This window comes from Mustelus asterias, chromosome 12 (genome assembly GCF_964213995.1).
Source record: "Mustelus asterias chromosome 12, sMusAst1.hap1.1, whole genome shotgun sequence".
Classification (NCBI taxonomy): Eukaryota; Metazoa; Chordata; class Chondrichthyes; order Carcharhiniformes; family Triakidae; genus Mustelus; species Mustelus asterias.
Window position 1 is genome coordinate 93,710,020 of NC_135812.1, and position 21,630 is coordinate 93,731,649.

Consider the following 21,630-nt stretch of genomic DNA (forward strand, 5'->3'; position numbering starts at 1 on the left):
GTACACGCAGGTGATTTTCACGTGAATCAGAAGGATGTTAGTCATAACTGTGATCGTGAATCTAAAAGTTCACTTTGGCCAATGTTAACAACAAAATCTAACCAAAGCCGCGAATGAAGCTGGTTGTTGCTGGTCATATTCTAAGCACCAACTTTCAGGGTGACGTTGAACCGAATGGAAGCTGTGCTTTTGGTGCCACAGCTTGTTTGTGACACGCAGTGCTGTCATGAATAGAAATTTATTGAGGCTGAATATTTGACCCCTCTCAGGTCAATTAGTCAATTATTCAACCCATTAATAAAATTAAATCAGAAAGTGACAGCTGATTCATTCCTCTCTTTCTGTTTTGGAGAGGTTTTGGTGAATTTAAGGTACGGATCCAAGCTCCTTGTGAGGATGTGCCTAATCACATGTCGATTATCACGTACACGCAGATGAACAGTCAACACTCAAAAATCAATGGCATGATGATGTCAGGGAAGTGCCACGTGTAGGTTGCGTTGGGTGTTACAGGCAGCGGGATGCTTTTGGTGATGACACCAAAAACATCCCCAGGCACCCGGGTCATTCATTATTCAGCTAGATACAAATCGCTTTTTTTGAGCGCACACAAAAAAAAACTTGTGCGATGATTGTGCAACAACCTACACAGCCGGAGACTGACAAGTTGTTCTGAGCTGCTGGTGACGCTGACTGGGAGAAACACACATTATCTGGTGGTAAGAAATGAATACCTTTGTTTCTGGGGCCGTCTCAGTGAGATCACAAAGCTGGCATGAAACTCTTATCAATGAATTTCATCTCCCCCGCCAGCATGAACAACAGTAGATTTAAATTTAGTTTGCAGAAATGCTTTTGTTTGGTTAACGTGAAGATTGCTAATCCTGGTTAAACACTTTTCAAAGAGGACTTTGTCTGCCAAAAGATGTTTTGCGTTTGGATAAATGATAAGACGTTGAGGTCAACCATAAGACAACACCGTTTCTCTTCAATTCAAATTATTCACAGCGACTTCAGAACTAGGCATCAAACTATCTGGGAAATATGTTGCCCTACAACTGTGCTGGTAGGGTTTAAGTTTAAAGTTTATCTATTAGTGTCACAAGTAGGCTTACGTTAACACTGCAAACAAGTTGTGGGGTTACAGGAATAAGGCCTGGGTGGGATTGTGGTCGGTGCAGACTCGATGGGTTGAATGGCCTCCTTCTGCACTGTGGGGATTCTATGAAGTTACTATGAAAATCCTAGTCACCACACTCTGGCGCCTGTTTGGGTACACTGAGGGAGAATTTAGCATGGCCAATGCACCTAACCAGCATATCTCTCTGACTGTAGGAGCGAACCAGAGCACCCAGAGGAAACCCACGCAGACACAAGGAGAGCATACAGACTCCGCACAGACAGTGACCCAAGCCGGGAATCGAACCTGGGTCCCTGGCGCTGTGAGGCAGCTGTGCTAACCACTGTACCACTCCATGGGGGTGGGGTGGGGGGGGGGGGGGGTGGGCGGGAACAGACAATATCAGGAATATGCAACAGGTTGAAACCAATTGGAATGCACAGCCTTTTCCATATGTTCCATTGATTGTGTAACTGTCAGAACAGATTTTAAGTTTCAAGCTTGTAAATGTGCTTTCCATTTTTAGCCTCTGCTGGCCACACACCAGCACAGTCATCTTCCAGTCAGGAAGGCAACTTGGTTTTGGCTGCAGGAATCACCAGTTCCACTCCGTGATTGGCTGACCCGAGGTCCACACGGGGGGTGAGTAAGGCAAGTGTCAGTTTTTCCTCTTCATGAGTTGGAATGTCTCACTTCCATGCTGCAACTCTTTGAGGCCTGACGAAAAACTGCCAAGACTCAACTTAAGAGCTCAGTTCCGCCAGAGTAGAGACTTACTCTGTGAGCAGGATTGTCCGGGCATTCATGAGGAATGGATTTACGTCAGTCTTCACTGCAAACAGCACCCAGACAAAATCTTCCCAGAACAGATGGCAACAAGCAAAATAAGGCGTAAAAATTGTTCGACCAAACCTGGGGTTAACCAATCATTTTAAACGCCAATTCCTGCTCTTGTACTTTGCTATTTTAAGTATGATATTTTAAGTTATTTTGTTCATGCAACTGCTCAAACGCATACACACACACACACACACACACACACACCTATTTTTATATATGTTCTCAAACCAAATTACTTTTTAACCTTTCTACCCTATGGGAATTCTTTGAAAACAAACTAGGCGTGCAACCATTTACAATGCCTATTAGTTTGATTTATTGGCCGCATAGAAGAAACTGTAGGAAGTTCACAGTTCTGTGGAAACCTAACCCTATTTGGGTTGTTTACGGTTAATTGCCTGAAGAAATAAAATCACAAAATAGGTTGTCAATTAATCAGCGTTTGCAATCTAGACATTAACGAATGAATTGAGTAAGGAAGGTTTAAATTCAACAATATCCTTTGTGATTTTAAATAACTCCTATATTTAGGGTGTTTTACGAGGAGGATTTGCCTTAATATAGTATAATTCGGGATAAAAGGTGAACGCATAAAGCTGCCAAAATGGATATTTTATGGTCTGCTACACAGATATCTCAGCATGTATTCATCGCATTTTAATAAAACTCTCACCTAGAATAGAATTGTCGTAGACAACCTCAGAATGAGGTCATGCTTGTCATTTCATTTAAACCAGCACAAAGAAATCATTACCAGGGCCTCTGATTAAAATGCGGCAGTTAGAACTCGAGTTTTCCTCAGGTCAGGTACCCTTCTGGTCGAAATATCCACACTGAGACATTTTTTTTTAACATGTCATTGTGGATTGCTTTTCATATCACTGAGGGTTAGCAGAAATGAGAATGTTCTTGTACTTGTTAAGCTAGTGACAAAAATCATTCATTCTGAGGCCACTAGGCATGATTCTAGTGGGATGCACAACTTTTCCCTTTTGTTGCTGTGAATGTGTGGTGAAACCGTAATTCCCCAGGACTATTCCATCCTAAGGAAAGTTGCTGGTTATGTTTCGTATGGTGACCCATTTCCCCACAGATCTGTATTCATTTGAGAATGCGATTGACATTGACCTTCACAGGGCCCAATTTTAACCGCTGCATCTGATGGGGCGGCATGGTGGCACAGTGGTTAGCACTGCTGCCTCACAGTGCTAGGGACCCAGGTTCGATTCCTGGTCTTGGGTCACTATCCGTGTGGAGTTTGCACATGCTCCCCATGTCTGCGTGGCTTTCCTTTGGGTGCTCTGGTTTCCTCCCACAATCCGAAAGATGTGCTGGTTAGGTGCATTGGCCGTGCTAAATTCTCCCTCAGTGTACCCGAACAGCCGGAGTGTGGCGACTAGGGGATTTTCACAGTAACTTCATTGCAGTGTTAATGTAAGCCTAATTGTGACACTAATAATTTAACTTTAAACTATTGCATGGGGTTAGAATCCATCCTGACCTTACACCATGATTATTTCTGCTGCTTACAGTCAGTGAGGCTTTGGAGTCTGATGGCTCCAATCTGATGCCATATTTTTTATTCATTCGTGGGACATGGGCATCGCTGGCTGGCCACCATTTATTGCCCATCCCTAGATTCCGTGGAGAAGGTGGTGATGAGCTGCCTTCTTGAATCACTGCAGTCCACGTGCTGTGGGTTGACCCACAATGCCGTGAGGGAGGGAATTCCAGGATTTTGACTCAGCAACTACGAAGAAACGGTGATATATGTCCAAGTCAGGTTGGTGAGTGGCTTGGAGGGGAACTTGCAAATGGTGATGTTACCATGTATCTGCTGCCCTTGTCCTTGTTTAACTAAGATGGCTAGGGACTTAAGTGTAAAGTTATTATTTTTGAGAGTTTTCTTGTTGGTCAGAGGACAAATAAGCTAACGATTTATTTTTTCAAATGAAATGGTAGTCACGTTGTAGAGGATAGCATTTTATCGAGAGAATTTGGTCATAATTCATTCGTGAGTGCACTGATGTTTGAAAACTACACAAAATGTGTTTGGAGAGGTTGTGCAGGACTTTCTGCGCCCCAGTGTGTTTTTCAGCAGCGAATGTGACCTGCCATTGGCCGGCGATGGGATCTTTCAGTCTCACTGCTGTCAACAGGTTTTCCAGTTGTTTGCCCCCTCCACTGATGGGGAACTCATGGCAGGGAAGTGGGGAGGGGGGTGGGGGGGGGGGGGTCACCACCGGCCAGATCGGATGATCACACTGGCGGAAATGGCCAGAAAATCCAACCTGTTATATCATCAGACTCAGATGGTTCGACGTTTGGAAAAAGAACTCCTTCATTATTTTACGCTCAATAGTCACCGAGCCCAAAGTTCCCTTTGAACTGTGTGGAATTGTGCAGTAGCACAGTAATCAGGAATGTGCTGTGTAAAGGGCATGCAGGCACTGCACAAGCAATGTTTTCTTTAGGATATGATGTTCGTCCTCTCATGTCAATCTTAAAGGGGGCTGAGCTGTCCAACAAGACGGCCATCTGCAACAAACAGGAGGCTGAAGGAACACTGTTCTGGCTTCTTGAAGGATTGCAGAGTAAGCTTATGAGTTCAAATTTACATTTGTACATTTTTAAACATGTATTCTCTCATGGGGTGTGGGTGTCACTGGCAAGGTCAGCATTTATCACCCATCCCAAATCGCCCTTGAACTGAGTCGCTTATGAGGTCATTTCAGAGGGATGAGAAGAGTCAGCTACATTGCCGTGGATCCGGACTCACATGTCGGCCAAACTGGATTAGGATGGCGGATTCTCTAGCTCAAGAGGGGCAGCACGGTGGCACAGTGGTCAGCACTGCTGCCTCACAGCTGCAGGGACCCGGGTTCGATTCCCAGCTTGGGTCACTGTCTGTGTGGAGTTTGCACATTCTCCCCGTATCTGCATGGGTTTCCTCTGGGTGCTCCGGTTTCCTCCCCCAGTCCAAAAATGTGTGGCTTAAGTGGATTGGCCATGCTAAATTGTCCCTTAGTGTCAGGGGACTAGCTATGGTAAATGCATGGGGTTATGGGGAGAGGGCCTGGGTAGGATTGTGGCCGGTGCAGACTCGATGGGCCAAATGGCCTCCTTCTGTATTGTATGATTCTAGAGGTGTTAGTGAACCACAAGTTTTTACAATAATCAATGATAGTCCATGGTCACCAGGGACTCGCTTACAATTCCAGGTTTAGTTTTTTACTAATTCAATTTAAATTTCATCAGTTTCCTTCTGGCATGTTGGGGGTTGAAGGGGGTGGGGTGAGGTGGGGGGTGGAGAGGGATGGTGGGTTGCCAGAATGCTGAATAGACGATGTAGGTAGCAGTCCATGGTGCTGCCTGATTGCACGAAATCATAGTAAGTCTGCAGGCAAATTTCTCCAGCCGAGTTTCTTGTTGATGCTACGTTGGCGAAGCTCAGTGAAAAGGGTGTCGCAGCAACCCTCAGTCCCTTTAGTAGATGGGGGCTGGATAGCAAAACGATCAGCCTGTATTCCCACGCCTGATCATTATCCTGCTGAAAGTATGTTTGGATGCCAGGTCAAAACAGAACCGGGCTCAGCTGTGCTAGTTCCCATTGTCAGATACCTTGTTGCCACTGATTGTCTGGGCTGACACATGAAGAATGGCTATTTGGGCTTCGTACTGGAGGGCAGCCAGTGCCTGTGGAACCGTACCGCGGGGGAAGACAACAGAATGGGAGCAGAGGGAAGATGATCACTTTGTGCATTTTCTGGTGGTGATGACAAATAGTTTATGGATTTTCCATGTGAGGCTCAAGGCACAAAAGTTGGTTCCTGTGAGTTTCTTTTCGAAATGCGTTTTGTGTTTTAAGGTCCCTTTTTTTCCTGTGAGCACCCGCTAATAATTTCCTACGAGTCTGAAACACAGCTGAAGTAGAAAACCCAAACAAAAGGGCTACTGCAACTTGGAAGTGTTTTCTGAGTTTTTAACTTGGATAAACTCCAAGTGCAGTTGGCTATGGACAAGCAGACAAAGAACCCGGAAGCCAATTTTACAGTGGTTTTCTTTCATGTGCTTTTGTCGACTGCATTGAATGATAAAAACAACAACAATTTCAGCTTTTAATCTGTTCCAGTCTGCACCGCAACCTTCTCACAAAGTTCCCAGTACGTTTTTTACGATAGTAATCAGGAATGATTGCAAAAACATGGACAACTGCTACAGCAAGGACGGTTGCCATTTTCAAAGCTCATAAAAAGCATTTTGTGAAAATAAAAGGTGTAATTTGTAACGATGATTTATAGGAAAGCATATTCGAGAGTTTTGGGGAGCTTTTACAATGTTTTGCGGGGCTAATGCTTTCCATTGAATGGTTACGTGCTAAACACGAACTCTTCAATAAAACTTCGTCCTGTTTGGAACACTGCGGAGTTAGTCGCACTGTATTAATGGTATTCTCACTCGCACAGTGATTGGCGTGTAAATGCTGACACTGCCTGTAACTGATAATTGCCTTTGATATTTGCTATATTAACTTGCCAAAATAACAGTGGGAAAGAGTTATTAAAAAGTCCGCATATTTAAATCTGGAAGCACTATTTCCTGTAAAAATGGACCATAGGAACCAGGCTCGTCCTTTTTAATAGGCACCAAGCAATAGTCAGTGATCTGCTGAAACCATGTTCAAACCATGGAAAAAATCCTCCTTTTTTTTCTTATGTCACTACCTGTACACTTTTACTTAAAAATAATCTTGATAACTCATTCCATTGAATGGCGGAGACACTCAGACTAGGAAGGTCTGTCTTGAATTAAGTGACCTCAGTGAGAGGACATTTTTTAATATTGATTTGTGGGACATGGGCGTCACTGGCTGGCCAGCAGTTATTGCCCATCCCCAGTTGAGACTTTGCAGCGATTGATACGACTGAGTGGCTTGCTAGGCCATTTCAGAGGGCGGTTGAGAGTCAACCAAATTAACGGTGGCTCTGGAGTCACGTGTAGGCCAGACAAGGTAAGGATGACAAATTTCCTTCTCTAAAGGACATTAGTGAGCCAGATGGGTTTTTCTGACAATTGACAATGTTTCCATGGTCATCAGTAGATACTCAATTCCAGATTTTAAAAAAATTGAATTCAAATTCCACTATCTACCCTGGCGGGATTCGAACCCAGGTCCCCAGAACATTGGATAAAAGCAAATTACTGCGAATGCTGGAATCTGAAACCAAAAGAGGAAATGCTGGAAAATCTCAGCAGGTCTGGAAGGAGAGAAAAGAGCCGACGTTTCGAGTCCAGATGACTTCACCCTCTGATTTCATCTTCTCTACCGTTTGGCCATTCACACATGAGGGCGGCACGATAGCACAGTGGTTAGCACTGCTGCTTCACAGCTCCAGAGACCTGGGTTCGATTCCCGGCTTGGGTCACTGTCTGTGTGGAGTTTGCACATTCTCCTCGTGTCTGCGTGGGTTTCCTCCGGGTGCTCCGGTTTCCTCCCACAGTCCAAAGATGTGCGGGTTAGGTTGATTGGCCATGCTAAAAATTGCCCTTAGTGTCCTGAGATGCGTAGGTTGGAGGGATTAGTGGGTAGATATGGGGGTAGGGCCTGGGTGGGATTGTGGTCGGTGCAGACTCGATGGGCCGAATGGCCTCTTTCTGTACTGTAGGGTTTCTATGATTTCTATGAGTACCACTTAGCCTTTTTTTTGTAGCTATGACACATCTTTCATTCCCTCACCCTACAGTATAATTATCTCCCACTTTCTCTGCCTTTTAGCTTTGACAAAGGGTCATCTGGACTCAAAACGTCAGCTCTTTTCTCTCCTTACAGATGCTGCCAGACCTGCTGAGATTTTCCAGCATTTTCTCTTTTGGTCCCCAGAACATTAGCTGAGTTCCTGGATTAATAGTCTAGCGAAAATAGCACAATACCATTGCCTCCCCATGGGTGCTCGAAGCAACCTCACCAATCTTTGCAAGCAACAAGAAGCATTCAAGCATCGAGGAGTTTTCAGTGAGCTTTGGTGGTGCATTTGTGGAAATTAAGTGAGGTAGATTTGGGCTCAGCAATTCGTGACTTGTGGTGAAATATCCTGCAGAGACTCTCTGTTCTGGCTCTCACCACGAATTATCAGTGTTTCCATTGGGTGCTCTTTGGGGCAGGAGAGGCATATAAAATAGGGTGGACTCCAAAATTGGTAGCCCGCTCAACACATTCAAATGGATAATCAAGGGTCAATTAGACCCGTTAGACACTCCATAAAAACGTTTGGTGTGGGCATTTGGGTTAGGGTTAGGGAACCAACTGCCGTTTACAAATTGTGGGGAACCCAATCTAAGATGGAAAGCACCCCCCCCCCCACCCATTGCTTTCTTTCCTACCCACCCATAGCCTTAAACCCACACCCTGTCCCCTCCCTGGTGCACCTGAACTCTCTCTGCTCAATATCCTGGACTTATCTACTCCGGGGATCCATGGGCCTTTCTCCTCTTTCTCCTGCAGTTCCGGTAGCTGCCACTGAGGCGCTCGTGGTGCTACTGGGGTTGATGGAGCTGCTGCCCAATCAAGTTGGCCAGCAGCTCCAGAGAGTGGGACTGCCTCCTCAGTGAGGGGCATTGTGGCACAGTGGTTAGCACTGCTGCCTCACAGTGCCAGGGACCCAGGTTTGATCCCAGACTCAGGTGACTGTGTGGAGTTTGCACATTCTCCTTGTATCTGCGTGGGTTTCCTCCCACACTCCAAAGATGTGCGGGTTAAGTTGATTGGTCATGTTAAATTGTCCCTTAGTGTCTGGGGGATTAGTGGGGTAAATACGTGGGGTTATGAGGGTAGGGGCTGGGTGGGATTGTTGCTGGTGCAGACTCGATGGACTAAATGGCCTCCTTCTGCACTGTAGTGATTCTATGATTCTATGAGGGATGATAGTCCCACTTGGCCCTCAGTTATCCTCCCCGTAGCGCATTATGGCAGCAGGTTGGGCTGGCGTGAAGCATGGTGAGATACCTGAGGGTCACTGGTGCCCAAAGGAACATAACATAAGAAATAGGAGCAAGAGTAGACCATATGGCCCCTCAGGCCTGCTCCACCATTCAATGTGATCATGGTTGAATATCAGCCTTAACTCCACTTTCCTGTATGTTCCTCATATCCCTTAATTCCCAAGAGACCAAAAATATGTTTATCTCTGCCTTAAATATATTCAATGATGGAACATCCACAACACTCACGGGTAGAGAATTCCAAAGATTCACAACTCTTTGACTGAAGAGATTTCTCCTCATCTCAGTGCTAATTAATTGGCGTGCTTATCCTGAGACCAGATTCCCCAAGCAGGGGAAACAATCTCTCAGTGTCAACCCGATAATCCCTTTCAGGAGCCTGTATGTTTTAATGAGATTGCCTCTCATTCTTCTTAACTCCAGAGGCCCAATTTACAGACTGTCACGATAGAACAAACTTCTCAACCCAGGGACCAGGCAAGTGAACCTCTGCTGCACCACCTCCAAATCAAGTATATCCTTCAGTGTGGAGACCAGAGTTGCACACACACCGGCGGGAATTTGCACCCGAAACGGCGGTGCCTGCGCAAAATCTCATGAGTATCAGAAAACGAGATTCTCACCGGCGAGGTCTCATTTTCCGAAATTTCCCCATTCCCTCACCAGTGATGTAACTGGACGGAACCCTCATTTCAATACATTTTAATAAATTTTAATATCATATGTGGGTTTCCCTGCCATATCGTTCCCCCTATATTTAGAATTTCAAATTGTTTGGGGCTGGAGTACATTGCTTTCAAACTTAATATGAAATTCAATTGTATTGCAATCATTGGTTTTCCCAGGGAATCATTTATTTTGAGATTTCTAATTAACCTGCCTCATAGCGCAATGCCATTCCAAAATTAGCATTATCCTTCATCAGTTCCACAATATGTTGTTTCAGAAAACTAGCAAGTTATTCTACAGATTCATTTCCAAACCATATTTGTCAATTTAATTGGTCCAGTCTATCTGATAATTAAAGGCTCACACAATTACTGCATTGCCTTTGATAAATACTTCAATTATTCCTTGTTTAATGCTCTGTCCAAAGGTACAACTAATGTTAAGGGGTCTATAAGCAAGCCCAGTCAGCATTTTCTGATCCAGCTTATTCCTAATCCTCACCCATATTTATTCTATTTCCTGATTTTCTGAACCAAGATCCTTTCTCACTACTGTCCATGTAACTATACCCCACCATTGCCTCCCCTGGCACATGTCAGGGGAGGCAATGGTGTAGTGGTATAGTCACCAGATCAGTAATCCAGAGACTTGAGGTAATGCTCTGGGGAGCCACGTTCAAATCCCACCATGGCAGATGATGAAATTTGAATTCAATATAAATCTGGAATTAAACAGTCTAATGACCATTGTCGATTGTTATAAAAACCTGCCTGGTTTTTCCCTGGCCATCCTGTTCTAGCCTGGCCTATATACGACTCCAGATTCACAGTGCTGTGGTTGACTCTTAAATGCCCTGTGAAATGGAGGACAATTAGGGATGGGCAATAAATGCAGGCCCAGCCAACGACATCCACATCCCATGAACGAAAAAAAAATGAATGAAGGCCTTCACAACAGCAGGGAAAAAGAGAACATTCATTCATGATAAGAAAAAAAGATATAAATAATATAGTATAGAGTTATTATTAGAATATTTATAAATCATATGCTGATGCCAGATGCACAAACTATTTGTTTTGGATTTGGAACACAATATTGGCTCCATGAACACTAGTCTAACAGGAGATCATCTGACAACCAAGTAGTTTAGCAAATGAAATGCTGGTCTGACATTTCTTTGGTGGCAACTTTGATGCAGTCATCTTTGACAGTTTTATGTAAATTTGGTGGGAAAGATCTTCCATGAAAAAATTGGCACTTGATAATTTTGCTTTGGAAAATGTTATGACACATAATGGTGGGACCATTATACTTGGTAGCGAAGAATTTTAGCTGTTTACCGATTCTTCTATCTGACGAAGGGTGGTGCATGTGTGCACAACTATAATAGGAAGAGAAATGTAATAAAATATTATAATCCAATTTCTATTCTTTCCATAGTGGTTACTAAGCTCCGCACATTCTTTCTCGCTATGCATTAACCAGTCAGAGGCCTCTACTAGTGTCTATGGCAACATGGCAGGTTCAGTAGGAAGTTTAACAACACCAGGTTAAAGTCCAACAGGTTTATTTGGTAGCAAAAGCCACACAAGCTTTCGAGGCTCTGAGCCCCTTCTTCAGGTGAGTGGGAATTCTGTTCACAAACAGAACTTATAAGACACAGACTCAATTTACATGAATAATGGTTGGAATGCGAATACTTACAACTAATCCAGTCTTTAAGAAACAAAACAATGGGAGTTTTTGACTGGGCTTGCTTATAGACCCCTTAACATTAGTTGTACCTTTGGACAGAGCATTAAACAAGGAATAATTGAAGTATTTATCAAAGGCAATGCAGTAATTGTGTGAGCCTTTAATTATCAGATAGACTGGACCAATTAAATTGACAAATATGGTTTGGAAATGAATCTGTAGAATAACTTGCTAGTTTTCTGAAACAACATATTGTGGAACTGATGAAGGATAATGCTAATTTTGGAATGGCATTGCGCTATGAGGCAGGTTAATTAGAAATCTCAAAATAAATGATTCCCTGGGAAAACCAATGATTGCAATACAATTGAATTTCATATTAAGTTTGAAAGCAATGTACTCCAGCCCCAAACAATTTGAAATTCTAAATATAGGGGGAACGATATGGCAGGGAAACCCACATATGATATTAAAATTTATTAAAATGTATTGAAATGAGGGTTCCGAATCCCATTGTTTTGTTTCTTAAAGACTGGATTAGTTGTAAGTATTCGCATTCCAACCATTATTCATGTAAATTGAGTCTGTGTCTTATAAGTTCTGTTTGTGAACAGAATTCCCACTCACCTGAAGAAGGGGCTCAGAGCCTCGAAAGCTTGTGTGGCTTTTGCTACCAAATAAACCTGTTGGACTTTAACCTGGTGTTGTTAAACTTCTTACTGTGTTTACCCCAGTCCAACGCCGGCATCTCCACATCAGGTTCAGTAGGGCCATCTTTCCCCATTAAGGCAAAATGGTGGCAATATATTCAATATAGAATTAATGTGTGTGTCATACTTGAGATGGGTTTTTCTAATCTCAGATTCTCTATTTCTTCTCTATGTCCTACTTTAAGTATTTAATGCCTTTGAGGCATTTCAGAGTCATGACTGTTCGGCCCTCCCAGGCGAACAGTGAGAGTTAGTGAGAATGATTCAGCAAAGTTAGCATTCGGCTGCTTTACCAGTGCTGTCAGTCTGGTAAGGATGACATGTCATCTGAATGCACCAGCACTGAAATGAAAGTATAAAAAATATTCGATGACCAATCAAGAGACAGAACAGGTGTCAGATGCAATGGTGTATACTTTTTCTTTACAATTTTCTTCCCAACTTTGCTCATCGTTCTGTGGTCTTTCTTGGACATGCAGCAAGTGTGGCTGCAAAGCCAAGAAAGATAAGATAATCTACCCTAGGGCCTTCACTAAGTGGCTTTGTAACTCAGTAGTGAGGAGGTTGTTCTGTCTCTCAATGTTACATGCTGCACATTTCTTAGTTTTGCACTTTTAGGTATAAAATAAGTTTTTTTTGGGGGGGGGTATGTGATCTGTTGAGAATATTTACAAATCAGCATGACATTACGATGTGTAAAGGATGCAATAATATTTGGGAAAAGTCATTTTAAGAATATTAAAAAAGACTGCAGATTTTGAGTGCATTCTTCGAACTTAACATATACATGGGCGGCACGGTGGCACAGTGGTTAGCACAGCTGCCTCACAGCGCCAAGGACCCGGGTTCAATTCCTGGCTTGGGTCACTGTCTGCACGTTCTCCCCATTTCTGCGTGGGTTTCCTCCGGGTGCTCCAGTTTCCTCCCACATTCCGAACAACGTGCTGGTTAGTTGCATTGGCCATGCTAAATTCTCCCTCAGTGCACCTGAACAAGCGTCGGAGTGTGATGACGAGGGGATTTTCACAGTAACTTCATCGAAGTGTCAATATAAGCCTCCTTGAGACACTAATAAATGAACTTTAAACTTTCCTATTCCATTGAATCTCCTTTGCATAGAAGGAAAGAAAAATCTTGCATTACATGCGCATATTTTCAAAATGGCAAACAGCTTCTGGCATTCAAAGTAAATGGATGTTAATTGGACTGTCCCTTTAAAACAGATGGAAGGTGAAAACTTTGCACTAAAGTGACTGGCGAAAAAGTCAATGTCGTTAGTTGAATGCTGGCTGCAATTCCAGTGGCCTCTTTGTTGTACTTTCTTTCCTTCAGAGATTTATGGGGTAGATCAGGCTTGAGAACAAATGAAGACTTATTAGCACAATGTGTAATGCATACTAATGACAAGATACCGCTTCTGCACCCAGTGACCAAGGTCAGGTCAAAGAAATCTTCCTTTTAAATTATGACTTGGGGATTACAGGAGTTGTAGTAATGTGTACTGTAGACTGTGAGGGAGCATTTTGCATGAAGATTACCATCAGGAATCTACCCATTGAGGTTTAATTCAGTAAAGCACAACCCAATGTCAGTTACTTTCATTGTCTCATTTTGAAAATTAAAGTTTGAAGTTTAAAGTTTATTTATTAAGCTTACATTAACACTGCCTTGAAGTTATTCGCCACAGTCCGGCGCCTCTTCGGGTCAATGCACCTAACCAGCACGTCTTTCAGAATGTGGGAGGAAACCGGAGCCCCCGGAGGAAACCCACCAAGACATGGGGAGAACGTGCAAACTCCACACAGACTGTGACCCAAACCAGGAATCAAACCCAGGTCCCTCAATTATGTGGATGGATTTGTTTTTCTGATGTTGCATCCATGAAAAACAGCCCTACAAACTTTGTGAGTCAAATTAAAATCAAGTTAGAATCATAGTCGACCCAAGATGGGAAAATCCTGCCCGAGGTCAATGGACCTTTGCACAGTCCGGTCCTGCCCACTACGATTTCAGTGGCGGGTGGGATGGGAAAATTCTGCCCACAGTTTCTGTCATAATAAAAAAAAGTTTATACTTTCCATGTATTAACGCTCTACATAATAGTGAGCTAGGTTTAGTGATAGCACTCTCATATCTGATGCAGGAAGCCACAGGTTGAGGCCCCACTCCAGGTCTTCATGTAATCTGGGTTCATACTTCACTGCTGTATTGCAAATAGGCTACACCATTGGAAGTGTAGCATTTACTATTAAACTAAAGCCCTATTCATTTATTCCATTGAATGTTAAGCACCTCTGGACCATTTTGTTTGGGAAGAGGAGTAGAAAGTTCTTGCAGCATAGTTGGCCAGCATTCATCCTTCAACCAACACAAGTTAACTGGTAATTGATCTCATTGATGCTTCTGGAACTTTGCTGTGTGCAAATTAGCTGCTATGATTTCCCATGTAAGAACAGTGAATCTATTTCAGAAATAATTAATTGGCTGTAAATCTCACTGGCTGGTGTAAGAATTAAATCTCACACATGAACGCAAATTATTTCTTAATGCATTGCGAGATGAGAATTTGATTTGATGGTATCATTGTTGTCAGGGCTGAATATTTTGTGGAACTTGTACTCTTCTCAGAATCTCTGCTGCTCCTGAACCTGTTAGGATCTGACTGCAGAATTTTCTATGAAGTACATTTGGGCTCTCTGGATATCGGGCGTTCCAGAGAATTTGAAAGATAAAAGCAGGATGTACAAACATATAGGTTTAATTATTCTAGCCTCTATGGATAACAGAAGCTTAGTGACATACATTGCTGCCCCAGTTATTTAACATACAAAAAAAGCCAGTTCATTGTTGCATCATTTGAGCTGTTCACACCACCTGGCCAAAGTTTAGTACGCAAATAGTTAAGTCCTAAACTTTGTTTTTTCTTCAATGTTATTTAACCAAACTCACACTCATTAGTGTATTAATGCCATACAGGAAGACTTCTATTAACATGTAAATACCAGTTATATCACATGGTTTAAAATTTTGCTTCTCTAATTGTTTGAAACAGTTGTAATGTGAGCCAGATGAACTTCAAAAGATCTTTCTTTGTGCAAACTCAAGAGCTAACCATACTGCTCTGCCGTTTACTGTGCTATCTGTCATTAGTGAGTTCAGTTTTTTTTGAAGACCCCCTTTTCATGTGGTCTAGTTAACTTGTTGCAGCATGCACTTGGCAAGGCAGCTGTTTAGACCGAGAGCCAATACCATAAAATAAACCTAATTATTTTCTGCCAGAACATGCAACCACCCTGAGTTTAATACAAGATGTGTTCTAATCGGGGATTGCTGCCCTAACACTGAAGTAGATGCGAGGTGTTTTCAATGGGTGTTTAATTGCATGATACAGGAAACTCGCAAAGGAAACGCGCACACAAAAAAACAAATCTGTGACCGTGATGGAATAGTGCAGGAAAACAGTGGAGCTTGGCTAATCTTAACTCATCTCATGCCACTCCTTCACAAGTTGTTTTCGCATCAAATACTGGAGGACAACTAAAAAAGCATTAGGGTTTCCCTCGGTTGAGTGAGTGGACAAGTGGTGTGGTTCTGAGACACATTGATGTGAAAGATTCTCGTCCTGGTCTGATCTCTTGTTTGTGGTGATCTTGGCTGGTTTAAGCCAGGGGAGTTGCACAGGGGGTTAAAATTTGCCTCTGCTATGAAGGAAAAATTGCTGCTGATTGCTGTCCAGTTGGAGAGCACATGCATGCTGGTGTTGCGCAACAGGTCATCTCGTCTGTGGTGCCCTTCATGGCCAAATACTCGGATGTATGCTTGCATAATAGCTGTTTGCAGCATGGCAATATGGTTTATATTTAAAAAGAGCGAAAAAAAAGAAGCAACAATTTTATTGGCTCAACTGAGCTTTTTAATGAATTGCAGACACGGGGATAGAAGTTCACTGAGGCTTTCCCAATTGTTCATTTGGTAAAGCCAAGATGTCACACCGATAATAACGCCCTAGGCTGGTTTGTACTTGAGCTCACTTATCTCAGTCAGGCCACAGTTGTGCTTCTCCAATTGACTTCATTACCTGAGTTAGGGAGGGCTAAAGGGGAGGCGATGGCCTAGTGGTATCATCGCCAGACTATTAATCCAGAATGTTCTGGTGACCCAGGGATCGAATCCCACCATGGCAGATGGTAGAATTTGAATTCAATAAAAAATATCTGCAATTAAGAATCTACTGATGACCATGAAACCATTGTTGATTGTCAGAAAAATCCATCAAATTCACTAATGTCCTTTGGGGAAGGAAATCTGCCATCCTTATCTGGCCTGGCTTACATATGACTCCAGAGCCACAGCAATGTGGTTGACTCACAACTGCCTTCCAAGGGCAATTAGGAATGGGCAATAAATGCTGGCCAGCCAGTGATGCCCATGTCCCACGAGTGAATAAAAAAATTAATAAATTCAAGCGCTTGTTTGAATTCCTGATTTCCAACCAATTACCCAGAATGGAAAATCAACCATGATGCCTTTAGTGGATGAGTGAGCTTGCCACCCTGAGTTTGTGCATAAATGATGTCCATTTAACTGAAGAGCTGGAGGAGAGCTCGTATCTTGTGTGTGGCAACAAGGGGTGGAACATTACCGCCCTGTCGCAGGGCTGTAACATGCAGAGAGTTCGAAACGCCATTGATTTCAACAGGAACGGAAAATCCTGTGGGTGGGAGGGTCCTTAAAACTCCGCTCAAGGAGTCAAGAGGAGAATGCTTATTCAAAAAACATCCACCAAGGAAGTTGAGAACAGCCCCCAGCTGCTAGGGGATTCTCACAGTAACTTTGTTGCAGCGTTAATGTAAGCCTAGAATCATAGAATTGACAGTGCAGGAGGAGGCCATTTGGCCCATCGAGCCTGCACCGACAACAATCCCACCCAAATCCCATCCCCCCAACCCCGTATATCTACCCTCCTAATCCTCCTGACTCTAAGGGGCAATTTATCATGGCCAATCAACCTAACCTGCACATCACTAGACTACTTGTGACACTAATAAATAAACTTAATAAACTTAAACTTGTGTTAGCTGAGCTAATCGATTTTGGGAGTCCCAAGCCCAGTTGATTTATCAGAAGGTTGTTTCCCTAGATTTTCTGTCCTGATCGCTATTGAGCAACCATTTGCAAGCAATTTGAACATAAAATTTGATAGCAAGCCAGGAAGTGCAAAAGGGTTAAACATGCTGCTTCAGGATTACATGTTTTGGGTTGACAACTTTTTGATAGGATTACCAAACCTGATGAGTCGACAGCTCAACTGACCACCAGCACACAAGCACAAGTTTTACTACAAGCAGTCTCCTTGTGCAATACATTTCCCGGGGTAAAGTCATGCCTCATTCTTAACCTCATTATTGGGAGACATGCCCAAGCAACTTTGATACTCGGGCTTATCAAGAACTTTACATCCATGTCTCAGTAACCCGTAGCAACATGAATTACCTCATCCTAACCCCGCCAGGAAAAGATAATACGTTTTTTTCAATGATCAGGCACATTTTAACTTGAACTTGCAACAACAGATAACTTCTTACCATGAGAGATAGTGAAAACTAATTTGGATAGCTCCGGGAAAATGAGCATAGCGATTGCAATGCACGATTGACCCATGTCCTGAAGAGAGGGGGACGTACATCACTGAGTGCGGTGAATTATTTTTGGCTGATGTGGTATTTAGATTTAAGAGAATGGTTCCAAGGTGTGGAGCTGCCGGCGTTGGACTGGGGTGGGCACAGTAAGAAGTCTCACAACACCAGGTTAAAGTCCAACAGGTTTATTTGGTAGCACGAGCTTTCAGAAGGCTGCCCCTTCATCAGGTGAGTGAAGAGTTGGGTTCACGGACAGGGCATATATAGACACAAACTCAATTACAAGATAATGATTGGAATGCAAGTCTTAACAGGTAATCAAGCCTTTAAGGTGCAGATAATGGAGAAAGGGTTAAGCACAGGTTAAAGAGGTGTGAATTTTCTCAAGCCAGGATGGTTAGTAATATTTTGCATGCCCAGGCAAATCATGGGGGTTACAGATAGTGTGACATGAACCCAAGATCCTGGTTGAGGCCGTCCTCATGTTTGCGGAACTTGGCTGTCAGTTTCTGCTCGGCAATTCTGCATTGTCCTGTGTCTTGAAGGCCACCTTGTAGAACGCTTACCCGAAGATCAGAGGCTGAATGCCCGTGACCGCTGAAGTGTTCCCCAACAGGAAGAGAACACTCTTGCCTGGTGATTGTCGAGCGGTGTCCATTCATCCGTTGTCGTGGCGTCTGCATGGTCTCCCCAATGTACCATGCCTCGGGACGTCCTTTCCTGCAGCGTATCAGGGAGACAACGTTGGCCGAGTCACAAGTGTATGTACCGTGTACCTGGTGGATGGTGTTCTCACGTGAGATGATGGCATCTGTGTCGTTCTAAGGTTGAGAGACTTGAATTGACTGGATTGATTGTAAAAGCTTGGTTGCTCTCCTTAGGCAGGAGAAGGTTGGGTGGAGAGGTTGAGTAGAGGTTTTCAAAATCATGAGAGGTCTAGCCAGAGTAGTAAAGAGAAATCTCTGATTGGTGGAAGGCTTGGGAACCAGAGGGACAGGGATTCAAAGCTAAAGAACCAACATAAGGAAAAGCGTTTTTACGCAACAACTGATTGCAATCTGTAATTTGTTACCTGATAAGGCGGCGGAAGCGGATTCTATCGTGGCTTTCAAAAGGGAATTAGATAAGTATCTGAAGAGAACAAAGGGATTGCGAGGAAAGGCAGGAGGATGGGACTCGGTCTTACAGAGATCCTGCACGGACATAATGAGCCAAAGAGCTGCCTTCTGTGTTGTAACATTTCTATGATTCTTTGTCCTAACCCTCATGGAGAAAATGGTGCTGACTTTTAATGAGACATCCATTGCTGAGGCCATGGCCAGTTTGGGGTGGAACCACCCTCTTATCTAAATCTCTGTCTCACATCCCACTTCCTCCTTATCTCACACTCTTCTGATTTACCAGCTGCAGGGAGTGTGCACCTCTTGCTGTCCCCTTCCCACACCATAATCTTACACTTCTGTGATTTGTTTTGCCTATCAGATGCCCAAGAGATGCAACTTGTCCAGACAATGCTCCTCCAGAGCGATTCAGCCAGCAGAAGATTTGTTTCAACATCCCAATGGTCTAATCTATGTGCAGTGTAAATATCAGCCTTCCTCCATGCTGTAGCACATATGGATGCATTGAATGTGTGGTGGCTATACACCGGAATCATCATCCATGTCATGAGAGAATAGCCCATGTCACTCAATAGCAAACCTCAGATGCAGCTGACATAGCAGACTGCCACAGAATGAAGGCACCATGGTAGCCGCCATGATTCTGAGAATAGACCTGTATGATTTGCAGTATGTGATCGCACGCCAGTCGCACTGAGGTGTCAGAATCCTTCTCTATTCCATCATAGGAGAGTTTTGACATGCAGAACCCGTAAAGTGGTGTGCATGCGCTTAACGCAATCTTAAACAAAGCCGTGTGTTTATTCCACTTGCATGGCCCAGACAAGAGAGAATGAAATGTGGTTAGCCCTCATTGAATAGAAGATATTGGTGGCATTTCTTTCACAAAATGCTAGATGCCCCAGATATCTCCAGCTCCACCCTGAAAAGAGTCCGATGAATAAAGGTTCATCACCATGGTCACCTTCATAGCCTCTAGGAATGGTCATTGTCCTGCTCCGATGATGCAGTTGTGCTCAACTTCAGTGACACTGTCCTTATTGAAGCACTCAACATCTATCACATTATTCCATTCTAAGGATCAGGCAGAGAAATTGCTCTCTGAACACCCTGGGCAGAAATGACCTCCTGCTGTAAGCCCTTCTCCCCTTTCTCCTCCCTCTTCCAGTAACTTGTCCTACTCTGAGTATCCTCTGTTCATTCTCCAAGTTATGAAGGGAATGCTCACCATTGCACAAATTTGAAAGATGTGCTGGTTAGGTGCATTGGCCATGCTAAATTCTCCCTCAGCGTACCCGAACAGGCGCCAGAGTGGCGACTAGGGGATTGTCACAGTAACTTCATTGCAGTGTTAATGTAAGCATACTTGTGACACTAATAAATAAACTTTAAAACTTTAAAAAAACAATGCCTGGGAGTAATTGGTAGAAGTCTTGAAGTCAGCAAAAACTTCTTTAATTCCTGCCACACCACTGCCCACAGACTATTGCAACGTGAAAAGATAGGGAAAAAAAGCAGAATTGTCGCAACAACCAGAAGAACTCAATGACTAGCCAATCTGTAAGTAATGACGCCTTTACCGAGCACTGGTGGGGTTGAGAAGAGGATCAAGTCTGTGAGGTTAAGAGTTAGGGAATTGGATCTAAAATGGCAATGCTGGCTTCAGATCAGTCCAGCACACTAATTAAACCCATGACCTTCTTGCAGCACATACTTCGGTGGATATTTACTTCACGTGTTCACAATTGATGGGCAGAATTCTCCGGCTACGCTTGTCTAAAAGCCAGAAATTCTCACCTGACTATCAATGAGGTTTCACATTGTCCACAACCCATCGCTAAAATTTCAGTGATAGATGGGATGGAAGAATGCTGGCCATAGTGTCTGTGTGATTTGTCAGACACGTGTGTGTGTGTCACACATGCCGTTTTGGCACTCTAACGGCACTCATGGTGTCCATGAAATGAGCGAGAGTGAGTCCAATTTCCAAACAAGTATTTCTGACTGGGAAGAGTGATATACTCTATTAAAGCTGTTTTTCTTCTCAATATTGTCTGATCCTTTCCTCCTGGAAGCATGTTTGAAGCATGAAATGGGCGAACAACTTTGGGATTCAATTCCCTTTGGTAACGAATGGTTTGAGAATTTTCTCATCAATTACTTTTTTATTTTACTTTACTGCAGTTCTTTTATTAATTTTAAGTCGGAACTGTTGCATTAGGATGTTGCATTAAGGACCATTGATATTATGCACATACAACATTCTCCCAGAATAAAACACTTGGGGTGGAGGTGGATGGCAGGGTGATAGTGTGTTGGGGGGTTTGGGGGGGTGATGTGAAGGGGATGGAATATTCCCGTGATGTGGAGGTGCCGGCGTTGGACTGGGGTGGGCACAGTAAGAAGGCTCACAACACCAGGTTAAAGTCTAATCGGGTTTATTTGCTATCACAAGTTTTTGGAGTGCTGCTCCTTCATCAGGTGAGTATTTCCAGGCAAGGGGAAGTGAGTTTGCATTTGTGCAGTGAATCAACTCCCTCTTCCATCTCTCTGTGGGGCGGGATTCAAGGTGAACAGGGAACATCCTTCAGTCAGTGTGGTGACTGTCCCTTTAAGAGCATTACAGCAATTTAAGAGTCACCTGGCTTAGGGGACCAATGGGGACGCAGAGTAGGGAATCACCCTTGGGGGTGCAACCCTGTTAGGCAGGGAGGCATGTAGGGACCTCAGTGCAGCCATGTGGCTGCTGAACAGTTCTTATTCATAAATCCTTTTTCCTTTAATAAATGAAGTCTGTGAAAGTGCATCCTCATGGTCAGGTAAGTAATTCAGGCATC